Raw genomic sequence first — 27,656 nt, forward strand, 5'->3', positions numbered from 1 at the left:
CAGTCAGGCAGTTGCATTACATAAACGAAAAAAGAAAGCAACTGTCAGGGCTTAACACCACACTCTCCTTCAATATGTATGCCTCCTCTTTCTATTGGCTTCTGGAGACATACGTATCAAGGAAATAACAGTAACCGACGGTGCTGGTAGACATCTCCTGGGTACTTTCCAAGACTTGTGCAAGACGCCTCTAGTCATTGTGCTTTCTTCTGTTTTACGTGATTTTCCTTGGCCATGTGCAGGTTCTAGAAATTTATGACAAGCTACATGACTACTTGCGGGTAAGGGCCATGGGATTTTATGAGATGCCTTTCAGAATTATTCAAAACCTATGCTTTTCCTTCTTTTAATTATTAGTACTTAATTATGTTGTCTCAGTGTGGAATCGTTCTTGAAGTACACATCATGGTCAACAGTACATTACCAGTTGAACATAATGCTAAAATAAATTTGCTAAAATTATAGTCAGGACGCTTGCCTACACGGCTGAAGAAATTTGTTCTTTGTATTGCTTGGACTAGCTTCAATGCCAGCCTTATGTTGGATGAATAAAAAAGAACGGAGGACCTTCAATTATTATTTTTTAATTCACTTTCATGATTTGGAATGGGAGTTGTCAATTCTTTATACAGCTGAAAGGACGTGTCTTTAACTTCCCTGCAGACTCGCTGTCTTCTCTCTTGTATTTACATTCTGTTGCTGCTTCTTGGTGTCGTGTGTATTATATTGTCTATTTAAAGGAGCCAAATTTGATTCATTTGTTAATTAGAATCTTTTCCATTGAAAAAATCGTTCATTTCATGTATTTCCCTGGATTCGTTTGTTTGGTTTGTTTTTTTACGACTATGGCCAGAGGCGAGGAGAATGAAGGGATGGGAGAATAGGGGGAGGGAGTGAACAGGTACAAACTTCCAGTTACAAAACAAATAAGACAGAGCAGTAATGTATGACAGAGGTGACATAGGCCGTCCTATTGTAACACCTTTGGGTGGTGACAGATGGTAGCTAGAGTTTTGGTGGCGATCACCTCACAATGTACATGAATATGGAATCACCAGGTCTATACCTGGAACTAACAGAATATTGTAGGTCAACTACACTTCAATTAAAAACAAAGATAAAATCTCTTGGTTTTGTTCTCTTTTGTTGAAGTACATATTTTCTTTTTTTTTTTTAACAGCGTTATTGAGGTATCATTGATATACAATCCACTTCACATATTAATGTATATAACTTGTTGGGTTTTTTGTTTTTGTTTTAATGTTTAAAGTTTTTTTAAGTTTACCAATTTTGAGAGAGAGAGAGAGAGAGAGAGAGAGAGAGAGAAAGGAAGGGGCAGAGAGGGAGAGAGAGAATCCAAGCAGCCTCTGCACGGTCATCACAGAGCCTGATGCGGGGCTCGAACTCATGAACTGCGAGATCATGACCTGAGCCAACATCAAGAGTGGGACACTCAACCAACGGAGCCACCCAGGTGCCCCTTACAGTTTGCTAGTTTTTTGACATATGCTTGCTATCATTACCACAATCAAGATGAATAAACATATCCAACCCTTCCAAATATTTTCTAGTTCCTCTTTGCTTTTGTGTGCATGTGTGTGTGCACGTGTGTGGGTGTGTATGCATGTGAGGCATGCATGTGTGTGTGTGTGTGTGTGTAGTAAGATCACTTAATATGGATCTACCCCTTAAGCAAGTTTTTTAAGTGCAGAATACTGTATTGTTACCTACAGGCATTATGCTGTCCAACATATATCTAGAACTGATATAGTCTGACATAACTCTAAACTCTATGCCCACCGAACAACTCCGCATTTCTCCTTCACTCTGTCCCTAGCAACTAGCATTCTTGTTTTTTGTTTCTGTTAGTTAGACTCTTTTAGATACCGCATAGAAGTGGAATCACACAGCATTTGCGGCTGACTTATTTCACTGGGCACGATGACCTCCAGGTCTATGTATGTTATCACACATGGTCAGATTTCCTTACAGCCCAGGAAATAACCAACATGGCGGAAAGGCAACCTAGTGTAGCCAGCAGTTTCCAGAATGTATTCCAAAGAAGGGGGGAGAAGAAGAATCAGAAGCAGGGTGAGGATGAGGCGGAAGAAGCTATTTGGGTCTTTGTGGTCTTTTAGTTGCCAGTGTTCTGGAATGTGAATGACTCCATCCACTTTGCAAATTCAGGTCTGAGTTGGGTTAAGAAGGAGTCCAAATATACGCACCGAGTGTAAGGTCTGCTTACTTAATTTAAGACTTTCCTGTGACCCGACTTCTGTGACATTCCCTTCGGTCTGGCAGTTATGGTGCCTGCTTTCCCGGCTCTGGAACTTTCTGGTGACCGAAGGATCTGTGAAAATATTGATGCAGTGAAACATCATAACTCACGGTGAAATATCACTCTAAGGCTTAAAACATTGTGATCATTCATAAAATAATTACATCCATAAAAAGTCAATACCTCCCTGAAGACTATTTCAGGGCACTGAGATTTATATGTTTCCCACATTACATGAGTGAAGTTAACCCACTGCTAGTACATAATAAGTCCAGAAGGGCCAAGGGAAGGAATGAGCTTTCAAGCACACTCCACATTGCTATTAGCCCCCCAGCTAACCATCTCTAGAAGATTTATACACAATAAATTGAACCGTCTACATTACCGGAGTAGTGTTTCACAACTTGTGCGTTGTGTTCCTGAAGATTTTTAAGGAAGCGTGTTAGAACACCCCTGATTCCTGAACTGAAAAATACTCTCAAAGAAGGACAGAGACTGAAGTCGGGATTTCAGGCATTTCTTTACTTCATTCTGCTGTCTCGCCACCTGCTTAGCACAAGAGATGTGGTCTGTGTAATTGCTTTTGTGCTTTCCTAAGCCACATTTCGTTTTTCGCTCTTCTTCAACTGTACTTCCCGAATCTTTGGAAGTGCAGACGTCTTGCCATTGACTTAGATAAATGTTTTCATTGTTGAGTTCAAACCTCTCTAAGTCACCGGGCCCTAATTTGGAAATTGGAAATAATCCTACTTGCCCTACCGGGACCATTAAGGGGATTAGATGCGCTTCTTCCGTAAACATAGTTGTCAAAGTCTACCAATTAATTGCTCTCTCCTTTCATTTGTAAGAAGGCTTCCCTACCCCTGGGGATGCCAATTCCAGGCCAATTTCCTTTGTTGGCACCATGGCCCAGCTGAACACCTACAACCTTCTCTGAAGTGGGTCAAGTCGCAGTCAATACCTTAGGATGTAGGGAAAGGGTGGTGGGCAAGTTCTTGTCGAGCGCAGAGATCGGACCAGTGAGCAACATTTATTTTCAGTTAATTAATACCAGTTGAAGGCTGGTGTGGCTCTTTTGAAATTGGATTTTGTCCTTCTGTCTAGGGGACTTGGAAGAACTGGAAGGTGAGGTTCGTCTGGCTAGGCAAGAACGGTGGCTTAACGGCCAATTGTGGAGAGGAGTGAAGTTGCGTTTGTGGGTCCATCACATCTTATTTAGCTACCTGGGCACCATCACATCTTATTTAGCTACCTGGGCACCATCACATGGGGACGTATCCCCAGGAACTACTTACTTTCTTGTCCTTTAGTCCAAATTATGAACTCTATTGGTCACAAAGACTTCGATGATACTTTATTGAAGACTCCTTTTGAGGTGCATGCAGATTGGGAAAGTTTATCGTTATCCTACAGAGGTGTATTTCCCGTCTAAAGTATCTTGACCCGGGTTTGCAAAACCTGGCTCCAAACGTTTTCTAGGTGCTGCTCAGTTGCTAAGGGAGGAAGGCACCAAAAAAGGGGATCAGCCCTCTCGTTCAGGGGATGACAGGTGGAAGGATGGTCTTCTCAGTGGCCTGGCTTCATCACTTGGCACAGGATGCGTCTTGCTTACTAAATTACAATCGGTGGCTTAGCAAAGGGTCCCAGGGGTCAGCCACTAAAAACACCAAGTTGAGCATTGTGTCATCACAATGATTATTGATCTCTTCACTTAATGTTTATATAACATTGGCCAGGCCTTAAGCCCTTCACATAGCCTAAAGTTGACAGTGTCATTTATTACTCTCTCTGAGTAAAGAACTACGTTCTGAATAGAAAGGCAACTTGATTTTAACCTAAAGGTCAATCTCATCGCCGAGGCAGAATTATGCATGAGGCCATCTTAAAAGAGAAAATAATCAACTATTAATTATTTAAAGTGCTTAATGATGCATGGAATTTGGTACATTTCCAAGTGCGTTTCTAGTTACGTATGCACAGATGATAAAAGCCCTAGGATCTAAATCAGCAATTAATTTCAAATCAAAATATATTTGAAACTCAGCACTCTCCGCACTTCTTTTTTTCGAAACCTCAAGATTTAGAGGAATCTACGCCTTGCCTTAGCGTTTTATTTATAGCTGCAAGCTTCGATGAAATGCACCTGTTTATATTAGAAAAGAAACGGCATATTCTTGCAAAAGCTTTAGAATTTTGAAAGAAATTGAAGTCAATATCGTTTGAAAGCAACCAAGTCAGGTTTTGGAATGTTATGTTCAGATCTCATCAGTAACAAGATCAGAATAAATGCTAGTAATATATGAAAAAGAATGAGGTCACTGTTTAAATAGTGTACCTTGCGAGAGTTAGGAAAAAGCAGACATTTGAAAAACACAATTAACCTTTGGAAAGAAAAAAAAAGCCACATCCACATTAGGGAATGGGCAAACGTAACTAATGAAAATTTATAGCCCTGTAATGTTTGCGAAGAAAAAGTCTCTCTTATTTGAAATGTCAGAATAATCTCGGATCTCCTGTTAAGCAATTTGTTAAACTTTAAATGGTGATAAATATTAGATTCAATAATTGAAAAACTCATGTAGAATGAGGGTCCTGAAGTGCATCTGCCAAATGCTTCTCTTCTCTTCAAACATCTGTTTGTTTGTTGATTACATTATTTATTCATCCTTTTAATCGTGCCTTCAGCAAATCTAATGCCTCCTAGGTGCTGAAGCATTGAACCAGACTCTGTTGACACGAAAAGTAAGTCAATGAGGTCCCTGTCCTCAGAGTCCTCACCGTCTTGAAAGTAAGACACATATGAAGAGATCATTTAAATGCCGCAATCAGTGCACTAATGGCTCGGCATTGCCTCTCACGTCAGTTATCCACTCTTCTCTTGACACAATCCCCTTTGACTTTGTTACAAAATACAGGCAACGATTTCCCAGACTCATTTTCTGCCAGGCATGGCCACGGAAAAGGTTTTGCTGGTTCCATGTCAAGGAAAACGTGTTGGAATAGGGCTGTGTCTTTCCTGCTAAGTGGAATGCGGTCACCATGGCTGAGCACCTACAGCCATTTTGGATTTTTAAGTAACCTTGATGACACATGCTGTGTTCTGAAAAAAATGGTTCTGACAAAGGGAAACAGTCTGAGTCACTGATAATTATGGGATGTCCAAACACCCTTGGGGAGATCACCTGGGAACTCTGTTTTGCAAAATGGAGAAATACAACTCTATCTTATTTGGGGGTAACATGTGAGAGACCACTGAATCCAACCCTGACACGATGGGTTATTCAATTATAATAAGCCAGCACCTTATAACCTAACATATATGCTCAATATGATGCCAGTATATCAGAGGCATGGTGGTAAAGAAGGCAGTCTCAGCTTTCCTCCCATGCCATGGAGACAGAGAACAAAGAAATAAACACATAACATAAAAAATACAGTACTGAGTTAGATACATTTTATGTAGAAATTAGAATGGTGGGGGGGCACCTGAGTGGCTCAGTTGGTTAAGCAACCGGCTCTTGGTTTCAGCTCAGGTCATGATCTCCTAGTTTCATGAGTTTGAGCCCCACGTCCGGCTCTGCACAGACAGCGTGGAGCCTGCTTGGGATCCGCTCTCTCCCTCTCTCTCTGCCCTCCCCCGCTCACTTACTCTTGGTCTCTCTCACTCCCAAAACAAATAATTAAACATTAAAAAATAGCAATGACAGACATTGATATGGTGTGTCAGGCATTGACAAACTTTCGTATTTAGTAGTGTATTTCATCCTAAAAAGCACTGCAATAGACAATAGGCTATAGTTTAGGTGCTATTTTTAACCCCATTCACAGATGAGACTGCTACTCAGAGAGGGTAAGGACCTTGACAGAGGTCAAGTCACGGTGGAACCAGAGCTTACATTTGTACAGCACTTAAAACTTTGGAAGACCAAAATCATATTGAATTTTCATTACCACCCTTTGGCTTTGTTCCTTCTATCTCCTTTCTACAAAGAAGCTAAGATTCGGAGAGGTAGACCCACTCATTTAGCGTCACATTGGGAGAACATGTTGGGGCTTGAGTCCGTGGCTTCCGACCACGTGCCTTACATCTCCCCACTCTTGCTGGTCAGCTCAGCCATCCAGTTGCCTTACTGTTAACTCAGGCTCGAACTGCTAGTAAAGCCTGTCACCCCTCCATCAAGGATTATTCTCTTTCCAGAACGGCCAACGCTTTGCATTAATGTAGCGTGCTTCCCAGGCTTGGTCTCGAAATAGGAGCCTACGGTGCTAGTCCTGTCTACTGGGAGCAGCGGTAGACCGGGGCCAATCTCTTGAGCAGTTTCCCAGGAGAAGAGGCTGGCGATTCCTCACAACAGAAGGCCTCTGGGATCTGGCGCTCATCCCGCCTTTGATGGGACCAACATAGGGTTTTCTGCAGGACCCTTTGAAGCCTATTTCCAGGGGGTCAGCCCTCCGTTTTCCTGGTAATCCTTTGGAAATTCTTCATAAACTGGGAGGACTTCGGGGATTTGACCATCTGGTTCTGTTAGAAGCCATCTGCATTTGCAAAATAACGATTGCCTGTGCTTCTATTGGAAAATAACTTACTTTAGGCGCGCAAGTAGAGAATTTCACCTGCAGTACTAAAACCGCTCTGGAAGGGGAAATTTATTCGTCATTTATCAGTGGGGGGCAAATCACTTAATATTTAATATTATTCAAAGGAAAGTGTTTAAACATGGGTTTTCCACCCCCCCCCCACCATTGATTATTAACCTGGCTCTGAAGGAGTTCCAGAGTTTGTGACAAGCTTTCCCACTAAGCTTGAGTCTCTATGAGTCTCTGAGGATCCATAGCTTTTCATCAAAATGGTGAGTTTTGGCAGGGCATTTGGACTCTCTGTAATTAAGTACTCACGAGGGGCAGGGCAACCCGTTCTACGGGAAGAGCTGTCAGGGTCGTGAGAGGGGAATGGGGTGGGCAGAGCTAGTTGCAACTGTGGGATCTCAGAGCAGAACATCGGGGGTCTTAGTTTCTGTCCCCTCCTTAGCTTCTTAGAAGTTTGCTGACGATTAGCCCTAATCTCCGTCACCAGGGAAATGGATATGTCATTTCTGACTGGACCAGGGCAGAAAGACATGTAATCTAGTGGGGGGAGGGGGGCTTGTGGCAGGCATGAGGTGGGAGCCCTGGAAGGTTTCCCAGCCTGGGTTCGTCGGAAATGGCAGCTGAGGGCAAGATCCATGAGCTGCCTCTTTGTGACACGGGTGGATCCTATGGAAGAAGAGAGGATGCGGGAGGTATGGAAGCAGAGCCTTGGGGGGAGAAACCCGGAAGGATTCGTTTGCCTACTTCTATCACCCATAGTTTAAATCCAAAGAGGTCTCATTCTGGGTGCTCCCAGGTTTTGCACACACAACGGGAGCCCCCGTTGGGATCAAGAGGGGAATGCCGTGGGGTGCCGCCGGGCTGTGCCTGCGTGGGCCTGTCCCTTGTGTGCGAGCCTGGTCACAGGAGGGGTGGCAGCATCAGAAGCACGAGTGGGTCTGGAGCACAGCACGAGAGCGCACAGAGTTCATGCCCTGAACCATCTCAATTACATTTGGCTCCTATAATACCGCCTGGGGACTCCATTTTTGTAAAACCAAGAAGCCCTCCCTTCTTCCTGGAAAGGAGAGGTAGCAAGCAATCCGTTGCCTTGTTCTTGGTTGCCCACCGTAGCTGCAATGACCCGTTTCCTGCCACCACCCGGCAAAGAAGCTCGCAAAGGTGCCCGGGGAATCGATCCTGCCGGTCCCAGGGACACCCGTTCCTCAACACAAGGGACCAGGTGACAGCCGCAGTGGAGTTTCGTGGCACACTTGTGACTCCTTCTGGCAGCAGCCTTGTTTGTTGGGAGTTAGGATCTCTCACTCCATTGGGCCTCAGGCGGAGAGAAGGAGGGCTCGAGTTGCTTCTGTGGATGGCTGTGTTGGCCTGCGAGGAGTTGTTGGACTGCCTTCTAGAGTGCGGCGTCCCGCCTTGCAGGGGGTGTCCTTCAGGTGACCTGTTACGTGAGTGCTGACAGGTTCCTGCACATTCCTACTAGATCCGCTGTGTCGGGGCGATGCAGCTGGATAAGGTCAGTGCATCCCAGGGTCCGATGTATGTCCGTTGTTATCCCTTTTGTTTTTTGCCATAAAATGTGTCTCTTGGTCTGGTGCAACCCTGTACGGGGATGCCACGTTGGCACGCACCTTCTGTAAGTCTTCACATGCGTGGCAGCGGTGGCTGAGGCTGTGCCTGCCTGGAAGCAAACCACATGCAAATATACACAATAACAAGTATGTATGGATTCCAATAAGGACCAATTGCTAACCGCTTCAGGGTGGCTAAAGGGTCCATGGACTGACTGGTCTGATCAAATCATGGTGCTCATGCTTTTGGCAGGTTGGGGAGTTGAGAACAACACTAACCTATCTTGGGTTTGATGAGAGAGAGAAAGAGAGCAAGCCCATGACCTTGGCCTGTGTATGAGGCTATCCCTGCCGCCATGCTGGCTCTGTCAATGGAGAATCACAGTGAAGCAACGGGGTGGCCAAAGAGAAAGATGAGCCATTCTGTCCACCTGTTGGGAGCCTCCCTGGGAAAGAGGTTCTGTGGTGGGCACTCCTGTGAGACCTTACATATGTGCCGACTTCCTGCCTATTCCCACTGGTCCATCCATTTGCTAAAATTTCCCAGGCCTTCCTGTCCTGGATCTGTGACCTTGGCTTCTTCAACCGCTCTCGCTAACTGTCCCTGGCTTTACCCACTGTCCAGGATGCTGCATTTCTGTAGCTCAGCCCAATTCTCTCCGTAGGAAGTGGAGAACCACAGGACCTCTCTCAGTACTGTCTTCGGGAAGTACTGAGAGAACCTCTCTCAGTACTGTCTTCGGCAAGATTCCCCTTCTCCACTATTCTTTGGAGCCACCACAGGCAGAATCTATCTTTTGCTGACACCACTGCATTTTGGCATTACCTTAGGACGTCTGTGACCTAGGTTATAATTCTTTCCTCCTCTATCAGGAGGGCATTGGGAATCTCCCCAAATTAGCATCCTTTTAAGTAGGGGCTTCAGTGCAAAGGAAGGGGATGCCATGGACATCCGGCCTCTCTGTTAGTGAAACGTACCCATCATTCCTGGATGTGCGTGGAGCTTTTTCCTAATAGAACATTTCCATTAAATCCTGGATTGCTACACTCACCTGACTGTGTGGTCCGGTACATTTGAAAAGGCCTGACCTATGGTCGCACAGTCCCTGGGAGGTCCAGTCTCTTGCACAGTCCCTGGGAGGTCCAGTCTCTGCTGGGGTCCCCTCATCCTTCCGTGGTGACATGTCAAGGCAGATCCGGCATCTCGTCCTCTTTTGTTATAGGTCAGCCTGGTGCCCAGATGGCCAGGCTTCATTCCAGCAAGTGGAGTAGGATCAGCTCCAGGGTCCCGAGTGGGAACTCTGAAGTCTAAGTCATGAGTGATATGCCATAGGTCACTACATTCTTCCTGACCGAGATTTATATTCTTTTTTTTTTTTAATTTTTTTTCATGTTTATTCATTTTTGAGAGACAGAGAGAGACAGAGCATGAGTGGGGAAGGGGCAGAGAGAGAGGGAGACACAGAATCCCAAGCAGGCCCCAGGCTCTGAGCTGTCAACACAGGGCCCGACACAGGGCTCGAACTCACGAACTCTCGCTAGACCGTGACCTAAGCTGAAGTCGGGCGCTCAACCAACTGAGCCACCCAGGCACCCCCTGACCGAGATTTATATTCTGATGGTTCCACACAAGCACACGGGCCTCACTCACATCCTCTTCCACGGATGCTTCCCTGGTGGCTGGAATTCCTTTGTCATTTGCTATGCCTTCTGCAGGAGTGGGTTGTGTTGAGATTTGACTCTGGTTTTCAACCCCGAGGCCACGTGGGACGGTGTGTTAGTTGGCCACCCTTGGGTAACAAACCTCTCCCAACGCTTGGGGGGCTTAACGCAGTAAACACTGATTTTATTTATTTATTTAATATAATTTGTTGTCAAATTAGCTAACATACAGTGTATATAGTGTGTTCTTGGTTTCAGGCATAGATTCCCATGATTCATACCTTACCTACAACACCCAGTGGTCATCCCAACAGGAGCCCTCCTCTATGCCCATTACCCACTTCCCCTCTCCTCCGTCCCTCCCCGCCCCTCATCAAGCCTCAGTTTGTTCTATTTACGAGTCTCTTATGGTTTGTCTCCCTCCCTCTCTGTTTGTAACTAATTTTTTTTTTTTTTTTGCCTTTCCTTTCCCCATGGTCTTCTGTTAAGTTTCTCAAGATCCACCTATGAGTGAAAACCTATGGTATCTGTCTTTCTCTGCCTGACTTATTTCACTCAGCATAATACCCTCTGGTTCCACCCACATTGCTGCCAATGGCCGGATTTCATTCTTGCTCGTTGCCAAGTAGTATTCCATTGTGTATATAAACCACATCTTCTTTATCCATGTTCTCATTGTTCCTGTGAGTCAGATTTCCTGGGTGGCTCTGACTTAGGGTATCTCATGAAGTGCAGTTTAGGTGTTGGTGGGGGCTGTGGCCTCAAGTGAGGGCTCAGCACAGGGAGGGTCATATATCCCAAGCTCACTTAGATGGTAGTTTGCAGGATTCAACTCTTCCCTTGTAATTGGACTGAGGGTCTTATCTCCTCACCCGAAGATTGGGGGCGACCTGCCTCAGCGACTTGTCACGCAAATTTCTCTACAGAGCACCTCACAATATGGCGTTTGGTCTTCCTTGGAGTGAACAGGTGTGTGACAGAGGACAGTCCAGCACGAAAGCCATGGTCTCTTCATCTTTATGTGGCTTTTGCCATATTCTATTCCTTAGATGCCAGTCACTTGTTCCGGCCAGCACCCAATGAGAGGGTATTACACAAGAAACGAGAAAGCCCAGGGTCACCTGGGTGGCTCAGTCGGTTAAGCGTCCAACTTAGGCTCAGGTCATGATCTCACAGTTTGTGAGTTCGAGCCCTGCATCGGCTCTGTGCTGATAGCTCGGAGCCTGGAACCCACTTCAGATTCTGTGTCTCCCCCTCTCTCTACCCTTCCCCTGCTCATATTCTGTATCTCTCTGTCTCTCAATAATAAATAAACGTTAAAAAAAAAAAAGAATGAGAAGGCCAGAAGATGGGATTCAAGGCCCTCTTAGAGACATAGGAAATATGTGGTTCTCTCACCCCATTCTGAGCACCAGTGGTTTTAAGAGTTCAGCAGTGAACACAGACTGGATTCTTTGCGATTCAACGTTCATCAGCGCACACCCCTGTGTATAAACTTTCATGGGTCTACTGTGTCACTGTAGGTTAAAGTCCAATATTCTGGATTTGTCCCGGCACTTTCCTAAATGCTTAAACACACTTGCTTACTTAAGTCACACAGTCAATGACCCAAAGAAGAAGACCACATTATGAATTTAATGGGCCTTGGGTGCTTCTGCCTTGTTAGACCACTACTGTATACACACACACACACACACACACACACACATTATATACGTATGTATACATACATGCACACACAGATATATGTGTGTATACAATATATATAAAAATGTAAACAGGGGTGCCTGGGTGGCGCAGTCGGTTAAGCGTCCAACTTCAGCCAGGTCACGATCTCGCGGTCCGTGAGTTCGAGCCCCGTGTCAGGCTCTGGGCTGATGGCTCGGAGCCTGGAGCCTATTTCCGATTCTGTGTCTCCCTCTCTCTCTGCCCCTCCCCCGTTCATGCTCTGTCTCTCTCTGTCCCAAAAATAAATAAAAAACGTTGAAAAAAAATTTAAAAAAAATGTAAACATATGTATACTGGCTGTTGTATATATATATATACAAGTATATGCAAGTGTATGTTTATACATACGTAAAATTTTCTCACAGTGACATTGGTAGAATGACATGTATCACTCAGGTCTGATTATATTCCTTTTCTTTTCTTCTGATTTAAAAAGACACTAGAGGGGCGCCTGGGTGGCTCGGTCGGTTGAGCATCCGACTTCGGCTCAGGTCATGATCTCACAGTCTATGAGTTCAAACCCGCATCGGGCTCTGTGCTGATGGCTCAGAGCCTGGAGCCTGCTTCTGATTCTGTGTCTCCCTCCCTCTCTGCCCCTTCCCTGCTCATGCTCTGTCTCTCTCTGTCTCAAAAATAAATAAAAACATTAAGAAAAATAAATAAATAAAAATAAAAAATAAAAAGACACTAGAACATAAAACATTTTCATGGGCTCCTAAAATTGTCACGAGCCCTGCCTGGGGCAGGTGAGATTCACCATCCCTGGAGCAGCAGGAGTGCAGGAGACAAGAACATGAAGTGTGGGCTGGACCACCTCGGTTGAATCCAGCCTCTTTGCCACTTCTGCTGCACGTACACATCAGCGAGTTACACGTCCGGGTTCAGTTTCCTCATCTGTGATTCCTGACTCATCACCTTACCTGCCCCACTGCCCTGTTGTCAGGATGAAGGGGTTTCAACTTGCGTGGAAGACCATGTGACTTCATCAATATCTGGTGTATGTCTCTTTCTGGGCACGTGGGACGACTGGAACGCTCCATCCTTCTGAAGTTAGGCGTGCCCACGGGACTTCATCTGGCTAAGGAAATGATGGGTATCAACTCGGAGCGAAAACACCTGGTGGTTGGTCTGGACTTTCTGCCTTGCTCTTTACCTTCCACAGCTTTGAAGGCAGGGGTGGAGATGTTGCTCCATCAATGTAACATGGAAACGTAGCGTGAGTGAAAAGTAAGCTTTGTTGTATGAAACCACTAAGATATGAGGACTGATTGTCACGGCATAATAACCCGTCCTCTCCTGCCTCATGCAATATGGAAGCGTGAAGGGCAGAACCTGTCCCATCAACACTCAGTAAGCATTTTATCCTTTTCTTTTCTTTTTGTACATTTAAAAAAAATTTTTTTTAATGTTTCTTTACTTTTGGGAGAGAGAATAAGCAGGGGAGGGGCACAGAGAGAGGGAGACGCGGAATCCGAGGCAGGCTTCAGGCTCCGAGCTGTCAGCACAGAGCCTGACGCGGGGCTCGAACCCACAAACGGTGAGATCATGACCTGAGCTTAAGTCGGATGCTCAACCGACTGAGCCCCCCCAGGTGCCCTTATACACTCCTTAAAAATTTTTGTTTCTGTTTGAGACAGAGACAGAGCACGAGCAGGGAAGGGGCAGAGAGAGAGGGAGACACAGAATCAGAAGCTGGCTCTGAGCTGTCAGCACAGAGCCTGAACACTCAGTAAGCATTTTAAGTCAGAGGACATGGGGGCCTACCCAATTTGAATACCTTTCTCTGGATCTGATCATTTGGGTTCTGTGATTTTCTGTGTATGCAATGTTAGATACGTTATACTGTCTCTCTGTACTTCAGTTTCCTTATCTGCAATATTGGGTTTAGTAATAGTGCACATCCAATAACTTGACGTGAATCTTTAGTACGTACAAGAATACAAAACACAAAATGTGGACCAGGAGCCTTCTGTTTTTCCTTGTTTAATTACTGCTCTGTAGAAAACTCGATGCGCCATAAGTGCCCGCTGATATAAGCAGACACGCTTAGATTCTCGGGAGCTACGCATCTTGTGGGAAGAGAGATGCCAATGAAAATAACAAAGTAGTATGCTGAGGCCTGTGAGAAAGGCCCAGACAAAACAAGTTTTCATTAGAAAGGCACAACAAAATGCTGGGAACTTGAGTGGGATTAAAATGATATGATATTTAGCCTGGTAATCGAAAGATGTTCTGGGCTTGCGTAAAGAGTGGGGAAAGAGTAAGTAACTTCTCGGGGGGAGAGAGGATCAGCTGAGCACCAGAGAAGATTCTGGCACTTGCAGTTTTGTGAGAATCGTATTGGGCGGGAGATTCAGCCGGAGAGGGTGACTCATGTCTGAGCACCGAGGTCCTTGGAGGGAAAGGGCTTGACGCGGGACCTTCTGTTTTCCTGGTGCACTCAGTTAAGCAAGGTGTTCTGCCCACACGGGAGGTGTGTGGAACACACTGATTAAAACCCAGGGGGCCTTTTGCAGATTTCACTTCCGTTCACTCTGGGGAGAAGAAGAGGAGGCCAACCAAGTTGGTGTCAGGGCCCAGTCCTTGCCGGGCTCGGGAGTTGTGCTCATTCCCACCCTGCCCTTTGTGGTGGAAAGTGTACCCGTGGCTCGGGTCCTCTGCTTCCGTGAACATTACTATCTCCAATGCGCATGCGTTGGTGCCCCTGGCCTGGCCTCTCCCGTTTCAGTCTTGATATCCTGTGAGGCCCATCCCACAGAGATCATGTCTGATTTGTTTATTTCTGCAAATCCAGCTAGTAGCTCAGGAAGTATTCAATGTACATTTGGGTAAAGAATCCCTGAGTGAATAATTCTTGCTATACTGCACTCCGTAGGCGGGTTTATTGCATAAAGAACACTTCTGATGGTGTCCAATAGTGTCTCTTCCTCTCTTAAAAGTAATCAGTGGCTCCCTAGTACCTTTAAAATTGAGTTGCAATTCCTTTCTCTGAGCTGCCACGCTCTTCTCATTCTGGCCTTGGCTACGTTTTTCCCCACCTTCATTCGGGGGCCTCCTTCTCACTGACCCGGCTCCGAGGTCATGGATGCCTCTCCAGGACGTGGGAGGGATATTGCAATCACCATAGGTGACACTTCTTTGGGCCTCTGTCATGTACGAAAGAAGGGGTTGAGAATATGGCCCATAATCGATGTAGGTAGTAAGTGGTGCAGACAGATTACAACCCGAGGGATGTGACTCCAGTTCCCAGCCCAAGCTGCTACCCCCGAATGGGCTTCTTATTTTATGCTGACGATCCAGCTCAAAACTCACGGTGTGGATATTTATAATACTTACATATTCTTCATGCATGCTCAGGCCACTTCAATACAGACTTTGATTCCACTGCTGTAGATACTCTCACCTGTCCGTGCTCTTGAGTCCACATTCAAGGTCATCGAAGCCGTGGCTACTGTTGTACATCTCAGTTTCTCTTCCTCTGTTTCCCCTCACATGCTCTTATGCTTGAGCTAAATCAAGCAAATGTGCGGTCACTACTTGATCTCTCTACCCTTCCCTCCTTCATGTCTCCACACGTCACAACCTTCTCCATCCTTCAGCTCTCGCCTTCAAGTGTTAATTGCCCTAGACGGCCTCGTGATCACTCCTTCCCCCGGTCTCCCCACTCCAAGTATCCCCCTGGACTTGCATCTGTACCTTCTTAATTAATTCTTCCACAGTCTCTGTTTTATTTATCCACAGGCATCAATAAATATACCATATTAGGCTGTAAACTATTTGAAGTCAAGGATCCTTGACTTCAAAGTATCCTTGACTATAGAGAAAGATCTTAAGAACTCCAAACTGCATAATGGAGGGTGGATTAAATTTGAGAGAGTTGGACCCTGCCAGAATGTCTTCATATCCCATCGTGGTTGTGCAGTCTGTTGACAGGAAAGCTTTCCGTCGGCATTGTCTGTGTTTTCTCAATTCCTACTGCTTCTCCTACCTACGAAGACTTTCCCACTCATTCTAGAATATTTTTGTCCAAATCGCAGTGGCCTTTGCTTTCCTAGGCCAAAGACCACTTCTCTTTCTGGAACTTACTCCACATCTTACCAGCATTGGAAGCGACGACGCCCTCCCTCCATCTTGCAGTGCAGTCTGGCTTTGGCTTCTGAGATGCTACATTCTCTTTTGGGCTCACTTTCTGCCAAATGAGATGCGTATCTTTCACTCGTTTCTTCCCCTGGGGTCAAAATGAAATGTTGGAAGTTCCCAGGGAGCAGTTCCCACTCCTCTTCCCTGCCATAACCACGTTTTTTTCTAAGTTGATTTGGCCCAATCTGTGAGACCAAGCAAGGAGGACAAAGAAGTACATTATTTCGAGGACACGTAAGCACACTCCATCAGGAAAGCCTTTCTAAGGCTTGAGTCACCGTTTCCTCCCGGGAATGGTGCCTTATTTCATTCAGAAAGCCGTGCTACCTAGGATTAAGGAGTTAAAGTTCCTCTCTGGTGGCAGACCTCAACAGATCTAACTAGATAAATAAATAGCATGCAGTACTTGTCTCTCTTAGCTATATCCACAGAGCATAATTTTTTTTCTTCAAGACGGCTTCCCCCACAGGTGGTTTGAGAATTCCCTCCTGCAAGAGCCTATCTCCTCGAAGGAACTCCACGCGTAACACATCCTAAAGAAAAAAATTCTGCTTCGGGCACATGGCCGGACTTTCTAAATCATGCCAATTAAATAAAATGCTCATTGCGTTTATGACGTTTTCACAACTTCTAAAAGATATGCGGCTGCCTGTGCCCGGCTGATTATACTTGTTACCTTTTTCAGGAATATAACTGTTGGTTTACCTAGCACTTGGGTTTATTAAGCAGATTATCATTGCAATTTTAATGCTGACTATTAGCGTGTGTTTAGGGACTGCTATGCTTTATGATATTAGGCAAAAAAAGGAGATTCATGATTGCAAATTAGGCTATACTTTACGGAATTCTTTATTTTAAGAAACATACCTATGGTTATACACGGATGAAGATTTTTTGAAGAATTGAGGAAACCAAGTAACGTTTTACATGCTTTTAATTACCAATGTAATCAGTTATTTTAAACAAATTCCGCCTCAGAAACCTTTAGTGACTTCATGACTATTCTATTCCTGTGGATTAGAGAGAAACCTTTTAGGGCAAAGTCATGGGATGGCATTCCAAGGTTGACAAAAAAAAAGCAAAAAAACGTCAGGTGTCCTTCATTTCAACAGAAAACATTCATCTGGAATCTGTAGGAGAAGTGTGTAAATCTAGCTGTTACTGGTCGCCCATGAGGGGAGCTGTTGGGACCAAAGGAAGAGGGTAATCTACAAGCTTCGTTCAATTAATAACTTATGGGAGCCCCATTGAAAATGAATCCTCAAGTGTTACAGTATAAACACACAACTTGCTGGTTACCGTTCATATAGACCCACTTGAGTTGTCACTCAGAACCATCCTGGAAAACGGGTGGAATTTGGAATTCAATGGGTGGTTTGGATCTTAGCTCCACGCTGTTATTTTTATCTTTTTCAACATTTTAAAGCTCTGTAAACCCTCATTTCTGTGAGCTAAAATGTCATCGTACAGAATACTGTGAGTTAGAGGTGACGTAGCTCCATTGGTGTGACCATGAGACCATGTGCGGAGCTAGACGAGAGCCTGATAGGAAAGGAAAACGTTGTCCGAGACCTTGCTCATATCATGGTAGCTAAAGAAAACCTCCCAAATGGGTAATGAGCAGCGCAGAGTGGGTAGAGGGGTGGACTCAGAGTCATAAAAGCTCTGAAGTATATCCTCTAATTCACGCTGCCTTAAGCGTGTTTTACTCTCTGCAAAAGAAAGAAAAAGATTAGATTACCCTTTCTCTTAAATTACCCAACGCAAGCTCAGGTTTCTTTGAAACGTCCTGATTAACCACTAACGTGAATTTTGCATTCTACTTCATAACATAGACATGTTTTGTTAATGGGGAAAGATTCTTTAATTAGTTGCAAACTACATGACTTGACTTCCCTCTCTCCCCAAAGCTTTGGGGAAAACTGATATGTCCCAGAGTTTTTTCTTGTAGCTTTTCAGACACCTCCCCTCCCCCCACTCTGCCCTACCAGCCATGCAAACCATAGGCCCACAGGGTTCATGTTTCCAAATGTGAGAAGCACTCTGTGAGATGCTTTCTAAGTTCCCTCCCAGGTGTAAATTCTGTTCAGTTCATGAGTGGAGAAAACATTAAAATGACACCCATTGGAAGATTAATCTATTTGTGAAAAGGTATAATTAAAAGGATTGCTTAAGCTGGAAGAGAATGTGGATAGGGAGTAATTAACATCAACGAATTACATCCTCTCAAACCGTCCTACTGAGGAATATTCATACAGCAAGTCAGATTATAATGGATATGACCTGATGAAGTAAAACACGATCGATCGCAGGCTTTGTTTTGCTTTGTTGTTTTGTTTTTTGTTTTCCGGGTCTTTTTGTTGTTGTTGTTGTTGTTTTGCTAATAAACCCTGAGTAACAGATAACCTTGAAAGAAATGTACCAGCCACCTTACAACAAATTCCAACATAAATAGAAATAAAAATGACATAACAGCGTACGTACTTTGAACTAATTCTCTGTCTTCTTTGTGAATAAAGCAAAGCTAGTTGTTGGATGAAACTAATGCATTTGTCAAGGGGGTGTCAACCCTGTTTTCTATATCAATTTCCATTTCCCTAACAATGAGGTGGGGAGTAGACCTGGTCCTGTGTTATCTGCTAACCAGAGATGGATGTGATGAGGTCCTTGGCTATTTTTTTTGCTTTGCAAGATAAGCCAGAAGACACTAGGTTATAGTGCCAGGCCATGATAGACAATACATAGTAAGTGGCAGAAACCTTTCTTCGGCCAGGGTTATTTTACTTGGAGGAGGGATGAGTTTGCTTAAAAACAAAAGAGCATGAGTTGAAATTTAAAGGGATTTTTAGAAGATAATCACATGTTAAACTATTATTGGATAAAAATCCCTCCAAAAAGAAAGAACAGAATGTGCAAATATTCAAGAAATGTTTCTCAGAAATATTGGAAAACATGTCATAGGTGGTGAAGTCTAACTATTTAAATATGACTGAAAAAGGTGCATGTGGGAAACCAGGAAAGATGGGGCCGAAACATAGTCAGTAAAGGGCTAAAGAAGAGGCTCTTGTAGGCGCACCTGGGTGGCTCAGTCGGTTGGGCGTCTGACTTCGGCTCAGGTCATGAACTCACGGTCCATGAGTTCAAGCCCCACATCGGGCTCTGTGCTGACAGCTCAGAGCCTGGATCCTGGTTCAGATTCAGTGTCTCCTTCTCTCTCTGCACCTCCCCTGCTCACACTCTGTCTGTCTCTTTCTCAACAATAAAAAGCTCTTGTAGATCTACTAGTTATTTGATTTCACCTTTAAGTCCATAATAGACAGAAATTGAATGATTTTAAAAACGGAAGTAATATGTTGATATTTATCTTTAGAAAGATCACTTAGGAAACACAAAAGATGTTCTTTGGGAAGGGAGGAAGGGGCTTAGAGGTTTAGAGACATTTTCAGTGTCTACACAAGACAGAAGTACCAGAATTCAATAGCTATGAGGGTGTAAAAATGTGGGCCAACTTCCGAGTTCTGCGGAGATGAATCAAGAAACTTGGTGACTAGCTCAACATAAGGGATGATGTCAAGGAAAAATTAGCCTCACGTGGCAACGCTGTGTTTGACTTGCTCACTCTTATAACCATTATTTCAAACAGCTGTTGACTCATGGTAGGCATCCAGTAAATATGTATTCATTAAACTAAGAATAAGTATGTAAATGGTTTTTGTAACTTAATATTTACAGAGGGCATATGGGTGAGAGAAGCTGCCATGTGTAGTGTGAGGTAAAGAGTTAATGGGCAATCCAGAAAAGGCTGTTCAAGAGTCAGGTAGAAATAATTATCCAGAGGATTCCAATTTTAGTGATGGTATAATGAGTTGTCTTAGACACATACTACAGCACGTAACAGTAAACTCTGAATGAAGAATTTTTAAACACCAGGCTATTTGTAAGTCCTGGAAAGTGAACTGAAGCCAAAAGAATATGATGATTGACTCCTGAAAGGAGGAAGCGACATTTTCTCCAGAAGAGACTTTTGAGTGAAGACACTAGGGTTCAAGTAGAAAGCCACAGTCATTATGGCTTGAGATGCACAAGGAAGGAGATTGAGGCTATCAGAGGAGCTTAAAATTGAAAGTTGGCATCTCCAAAAGGAGGAATTGAAGAGAGAGATTGCACACGTATATACAAAAATTCTTCTCAAAGGTCTCACTAACCACTGAGCTGTGCACCTGGAGAAGACCTCAAGGAACCCAGTGGTTAACTAGAGTGGGAAACCAGAAATATCAGAGCAAATACATTACCTGCCGCCATGACAAGAGAGACAGAGTTTGGAGTTTGAATCCTAATAAATTAGAAGAGCTTGGTAAGTACCCCAGGCTCTCCATTAAAATAGGCCCATTCTGATCAAATGCAAATTCAAACCTATACAATTCCAAAGAGCTAATTTCTGAAAACAGTACTCTACCTGGCCGTGAGAACAAAAACTATACTCAGAGGAAGACAGCAGAACTCAGTCTCTATAACATACTCAATGAATCATTCACAATGATGAGTATCTAACACAAAATGACTAGATATGGAAGACGCATGAATATATCACCTATGCTTAAAAGAAGCAGTAACAGGAAATGACCCTAAGATGACTCCAATATTGGAATTAACAGCCAAGAGGTTTTTTTCTAATTACAAAAATGAGCAGTTGAGACTTTTAAAGCAGCTATTATAAATGTAATCAAAAGTTTAAGATAAAGAGGGTCATAATGAGTGAAGAGGTAGTCTTAGTAAAGAAATGGAAACTATGAAAAACTTGGAAAATATATAAATAAAACTATAATATCTGAAATGAAAAGTCCCCCTAATGGAATTAATAGCAGAAAGGACATAACTAAAGAACTTACCAGTGAGCTTAAAATAAATCAGTAAAGAATTACATAATATCAAAAAGACAGAATAAATGGAAATATATTAACAGGGTTTAGTAACTCCATCAAACAGTATCAAACACATTTTTGGAGTACCAGAAAAAGAGGAGAAAAAAATTATTAAGAAAAAAACATGAAGACATCAGGTCAAAGACCCCAATTTGTTCAAAATCATTCACTTCTAGATCCAAAAGACCCCTGCAAACTCCATGCAGGGGGAAAAATCAACAACATCAGAAACCCAAAACTTTGGTCCATCATAGTTAACACTACTGAAACCGATGACAATGGGGAAATCCTGAAGAAGCCAGAAGGAAACACACACACACACACACACACACACAACCACACATATGATAGAAGGGTGTAATGATATGAATAAGATCTTACTTCCCAATAAAGTCATTGGAGATCAGGATACAATGGAAAGACATCTTTATGGCATTGGAAAAATAAGAATTGCCAATATGAGTTATATATCCAATGAAAATATCACTCAAACTAAAAGCAAAATAAAGATATTTTCTTTTTAAAAAATTTTTGTAATGTTTATTTATTTTTGAGAGAGGGAGAGAGAGAGCACAAGCAGGGGTGGGCAGAGAGGGAAGGAGACATAGATTCTGAATCTTCCCAATAAAGTCATTGGAGATCAGGATACAATGGAAAGACATCTTTATGGCATTGGAAAAATAAGAATTGCCAATATGAGTTATATATCCAATGAAAATATCACTCAAACTAAAAGCAAAATAAAGATATTTTCTTTTTAAAAAATTTTTGTAATGTTTATTTATTTTTGAGAGAGGGAGAGAGAGAGCACAAGCAGGGGTGGGCAGAGAGGGAAGGAGACATAGATTCTGAATCAGGTTCCAGACTCAGAGCTGGGGCAGAGAGCCTGATGTGGGGCTTGAACTCATGTACCGTGAGATTATGACCTGAGCTGAAGTCGGATGCTTAATCGACTGAGCCACCCAGTCACCCCATAAAATAAAGATATTTTCAAATCAATGAAACCTGACAAAATTCATTACCAACAGAATATCATTAGAGATATATTTAAGGAATTATTTAAGTTGAAGGAGTGGGACATCACATAAAAACAGCAAACTCTATTCTATAAGAAAGAATGAAAAGTATTTGAAATGTTAATAAGTAAAGAAGACATTTAAAAAATCATTTAATTTTTAAAAACCACAATCCCACATCTGAAAATTACAACATTTTGCTGTGTGGTTTATAAGTATATGAAATATATATATATATATATATATATATATATACACATATATATATGTATGTATATATATATATATATATAACAACAATATTACAAAGATTGATGTATTTTCAGTTATATTGTTGCAAAATTCTTATATATTGCATACAGTAATACAATATTAACTCTACATGGATTGTGGTAAGTTAAAGATGCATAATTTGATCCCTAGATCAACCACAAAAGTACAAAAAAAATATAGCTAAAAGTCTCTAGAAAATATTAAATGAAATATTGAAAATATCTTGTTTACCCAAAATAGGATGGGAGTAGAGGAGCAAAAAATTGATGGGAAAAATAGAAAACAAATAGAAAAGTGGCAAACTTTCATACAACAATTTCAATAATTACATTAAATACAAATGAAATATATGTCTCAAATTAAAAGGCAGATATTTTCAGACTGTACAAAAAACACAAGTCTTAATTCTCCCAAAGAAGCAGTTTGAATATAAAGACAGAAATAGTTTGAAAGTGAAAAGAGGGAAGAAAAAAAAAATTGGCATGTCTATGTTAATATCAGATGAAGTAATTGTACTAGTTTTATACTACTATTGTAATAAATTATCACAAATTTAGTGCCTTAAAACACTGAAAACTTATTATCTTAAAGTTCTATAGATTAAAAGTCTGGCAGGGCTCTCACTGGGTGAAAATCAAATTGTTAGTAGGGCTGTATTCCTGTCTGTAGTCTGTAGGGGGAGAATTTTGTTTGTTTTAAATTTTTTTTGTGTTAACTCATTATTTTAAAATCTTTTAATTGTATCTCTGTTAAATGCTATTTTTTTCTAATTTGCCGTAAACTTCTTAGTTACAAAGGTAATATGTATTAACTTTTTTCCCCTGTAAGACAGAGCAAAACAAAAATATAAAATTACACGCGATGCTCACATGTTTTGACTTTTTCGTATTCATTCAGTTATTATTACTACTTTTTTTTTTGTTCTAGCAGTTTAGGTGAGATTATTTTTCCTTGCCTTTCCCTGCTTCTCAAAGTTTCCTACATTTACTGAGTAATGTCTTCGTCTTACAAGCCAGCAACTTTGCATTCCTGTGATCATTATTCCCTGGTCACAACTCCCTCGGGGTTTTCCCTGCAAGGACAATTTCTCTGATTTTAAGGATTTGTGTGATCAGACTGTGTCCACACTGATATTTCAGGGAAATCTCTCTACCACAATCTCCCTAACTAAATCACATCTGCCGAGGTCATTTTGCCATGTAACATAGTCACTGATTCTGGGAATTAGGGCACGGATATTTCGGGGGCCCAAGATAAGATATTATTGTTAGTACCATGCATGTTGTAAGAGGGACATTTTATAAACATAAAATATAAAGAGGTTTATAAAATATCAATATAAATGTAAAGAGGTTAATTCATTAGAAATATATAACCATTGTAACCATCATCTGATAATGGGGAAAGACAAAGCATAAACTAAGTGAACTAATAAAAGAAATAGAGAAACCTACACGTACAGACTTTAATACCCTTTTCTCAGTGATTGATAAAACAACTAGACAAAAAAAGTCCTTAAGATTATAAAAGATATGAGAAGACTATCAACATTTATAGAATACTACCCACAATAACTGCAGAATTCACATTCTGTTTAATGGCATAGCCAATATTTACCAAATGAAACCATATCTTCCACTGTAAAATAAGTGGCTATAAAATTTGAGAATGAAATCTTACAGAATAGATGTTCTGACTTTACAGAAAATCATTTGAAATTCACAACAAAATACGACACTCATAAAAGACCTAAATATTTAAGAATTTATGAACATTCAAATAATGCATTTCTCAAAGAAGAAATGGCAAGAGAAATCAGAAAATACTTTCGATCAACTGATATTTGAAATGTAGCATATAAAGAATTATGGAATACAGCTAAATTAGTGTTTAAGGACTTTATTTATTTATTTATTTATTTTTGAGAGGTGGGACGGGCAGAGAGACAAGGGAGAGAGAATCCCAAGCAGGTTCTGCACTGTCAGTGCAGAGACCCACTCAGGGCTTGATCCCATGAACCATGAGATCATGAGCTGAGCTGAAATCAAGAGTCAGATGCTTAACTGACTGAGCCATGCGGGTGCCCGTGGACATGTATAATTTTAAATGTTTATTAGAGAAGGTGACATGTTTAAGTAAATTAAATTTCCACCTTAGGAAGTTAAGGAATTATGAAAAAGAATAATCATAAATGTATACATTTAGGGAATACCTAGCAGAAATGAATGAATTATAACAGAGAGAAAACAAATGTAGAATATTAACAAAGGCCAAAGTTGATTCTGTGGAAAGATTAATGAAATTCAAGTCCCTTAACACTGTGGCTCAGGAAAACCATTATAATGAATGCAAAGTGTCAAAACCATAAATGAAAGGCTGGATATCCATTCATATGCTAGAGATGATAAAAAGATCATAGGGAGTATAAAGAACACCCTAATGTCAACAAATAAGGCAATATAAACACTACAGGCAACTTATTTAAAAATAAAATTTCAAAAATGGATCAAAGAGAACCTATGACTATCAGTATATATCTTTAAATTTTTTTTAATTTTTATTTATTTTTGAGAGAGAAAAACAGAGTGCAAGTGGGAGAGAGGTAGAGAGAGAGGGAGGCACAGAATCCGAAGCAGGCTCCAGGCTCCGAGCCGTCAGCACAGCAGCCGACGTGGGGCTCGAACCCACGGACTGTGAAATCATGACCTGAGCTGAAGTTGGACGCTTAACCGACTGAGCCGCCCAGGTGCCCGGCTATCTGTATATATTTTTAAAGTTTTTATTTCAGGGGTACCTGGATGGCTCAGTGGGTTAAGCATCTGACCCTTGATTTTGGCTCAGGTCACAATCTCACAGTTGATGAGACAGAGCCCCCTGTAGGGCTGAGCCTGCTTGGGATCCTCTCTCTGCCCCACCTTCTCTCTCTCTTTCTCTGCCCCTCTCCTGATCCTGCTCACATGCACCCTCTCTCTTGCAAAACAGATAAATAAACATTAAAAAAATAAAAATAAAAGTGATTTCATAATCAAAGGCCATCTCTTAAAAAAATTCCATACTCAAGTAGTTTCTCTGCTAAATTCCATGAAACGTCTAAAAAGGAAAGAATACCAATCTTACGCCAACATTTTTTTTCCCAGAAATTAGAGGCAGATGGGAGTTTCACTACTTATTTTACATAATCAGAATATCCCTGAGCAGCATAGCCTGAAAAAAAGCCTAAGAGAGGGTGATTGTAGACCAACCAATATGTCTCATGAACCTAGATGTAATAAATACTTAAGGAGATATTAGCAAATCAGATACAACTAAAAATCGAAAGGTTAATATTTCATGACCCAGTGGAAAATGAAACATATATCCACAAAAATTCTTGTGCAGGACTGTTCGTGGCAGCTTGATACATAACAGCTCCAAACTAGAAAGAGCCCGATGTCCACCAATAGGAGAATGGATACAAAAATGGCGGTGTATTGACATGATAAAATTGAATGCTTCTCAGCAATAAAAATTGTGGACGATAAAAACACAACGCTATGGAGGATTCTCGAAAGCGTTATGTCAAAAAAAGAAAACGGGGCCGAGAGAGTCTCCATCATAATTAATCAATTCTGTGTGAGGTTCTAGAACAAGCAAATCCAATCAGAGGCCATACAAAGCACAACAACGGTTGCCTATAAAGAAGAGGTTGGTATGAAGAAACTTTCTAATTTCTAGGTCTTTATTATATTGAGGGTTTTATATACACACATATGTGTATGTGCACATATGTGTGTGTGTATATATACATATACATATATATATATGTTTTTTAACTCATCAAATTTCACACTTAGCATCTGTGCATTTCACTGTGTGTACATTGGATCTAGAAGTCAGGAATGTGATCTCGGCTGGAAATTTGCAAAGCTGCACACACTTGTCACAGCTGAAAACATGACTTCAGGAGAAGGATACAGAGTAAGAGGCAAGAACAGCTTCTGGAGAACACAAATGTTTAAGCATGGTGGAAGGAGTGGTATCTTTAAAAGAGACTGAGAACAAAAGTGCTAACTATAAAAGAAAGAAGATGACAAATTGGACCATATTAAAATAAGAACTTCTCGGAGCGTCTGGGTGGCTCAGTTGGTTAAGTGTCCGACTTCGGCTCAGGTCATGATCTCATAGCTCGTGAGTTCGAGCCCCGCGTCGGGCACTGTGCTGACACCTAGGGGCCTGGAGCCTGCTTCCGATTCTGTGTCTCCCTCTCTCTCTCCCTGCCCCTTCCCAGCTCACACACTGTCTCTCTCTGTCTCTGTGTCTCTCTCAAAAATAAATAAACATTAAAAAAAACTTAAGAACGTCTCTTTAGCAGAAGACGTTAACAGAATGGAAAAAAAAAACACCTATATTACGAGACAAAATGAAGACAGATAGTGGATGACAGGTGAAAGAAGGAAAGAAGAAAGAAAGAAGAAAGAAAGAAAGAAAGAAAGAAAGAAAGAAAGAGAAAGAAAGAAAAAGAAAGAAGGAAAGAAAGAAAGAAAAAGAAAGAAAGAAGGAAGGAAAGAAGGAAAGAAAGAAAGAAAAAGAAAGAAAGGAGGGAGGGAGGAAGGAAAAAGAAAGAAAGGAAGGAGGGAAGGAAGGAGGGAAGGGAAGAAGGTAGGGAGGGTAGAAAGGGGAAAGGAAAAAAGATGGATGGATGATAGATATACTAGGTAAGTGGAATGTTACAAGCAGTTTGTATTTAGAACATGTAAATGACTTCTAAAATTAATAAAACATTCAGATAACCCAAGGGAACAATACATTTGCACAGACAAGTAAAACAAGTGTATCAAAATCCCCTATAAACATGAGAAGAGGCTCAATTTTCTTAATTGTCAGGCAAGTGTAAAACACAACCACCAGGCAAAATCACTTGTCTCCACCAGGATGAACTAAAGAAAAAAGGATGAAAAATACCAAATGTTGGGGGGGGGGGTGGCGGGGATATACCCCCACCCGACGTCTCACACTGTTCTGGTGCGATTGTAAACTGACACAAAGCTACTGGTATTTACTAAAGCTGAACTCCCCACTCAACTCCAGATATGAAAGTAGAGATATGAAATAGCAGGGTGCAAGTGGGTTCACGAAGAGACGTGTACCAGCGCGTCTAGAACAGCACTAGTCAAGCTGGAAACGACAGTCCGCGGTAGAGTGGGCAGTTAAGTCGGGTCGCGTTGACGTCGGAATCCGGTACAACAATGAGAATGGACAGCGGGTCAGAACGTGGATGAGTCTGGCACACAAAATGTGGAGCGAGGGAGGGTCTGAGGTGAGGGCCACATGACACGGCATGGTTCCCTGGGGAAGATGGCAGTCGTTGGTCACCTTCGGTGCCTTCGTCAGAGTGCCCGTTGCCCAGGTGCGTTGGTTTCTTGGACGTCCGTTGGACGTTCATCTGGATCCATGCTTAGGAAATGCACGCTGGGCTGGGCGCAGGGTGGCCGCTTCCAGTGAT

The 27,656-nt window shown here is 42.2% G+C and overlaps 1 long non-coding RNA gene across 1 annotated transcript; it reads right to left on the reverse strand.

Annotated features, from left to right (window-relative positions):
• Window positions 1-657: 657 nt before the first annotated feature.
• On the reverse strand, window positions 658-3,851 carry LOC122236422. Its single transcript, XR_006214476.1, has 3 exons — window positions 3,574-3,851; window positions 2,226-2,350; window positions 658-730 (listed from the first exon to the last, which is right to left on the reverse strand). It is a non-coding gene; the product is annotated as an uncharacterized LOC122236422 (long non-coding RNA).
• Between the last annotated feature and the right edge of the window lie 23,805 nt (window positions 3,852-27,656).

Source organism: Panthera tigris, chromosome A2 (genome assembly GCF_018350195.1).
Source record: "Panthera tigris isolate Pti1 chromosome A2, P.tigris_Pti1_mat1.1, whole genome shotgun sequence".
In the NCBI taxonomy this organism is placed as follows: Eukaryota; Metazoa; Chordata; class Mammalia; order Carnivora; family Felidae; genus Panthera; species Panthera tigris.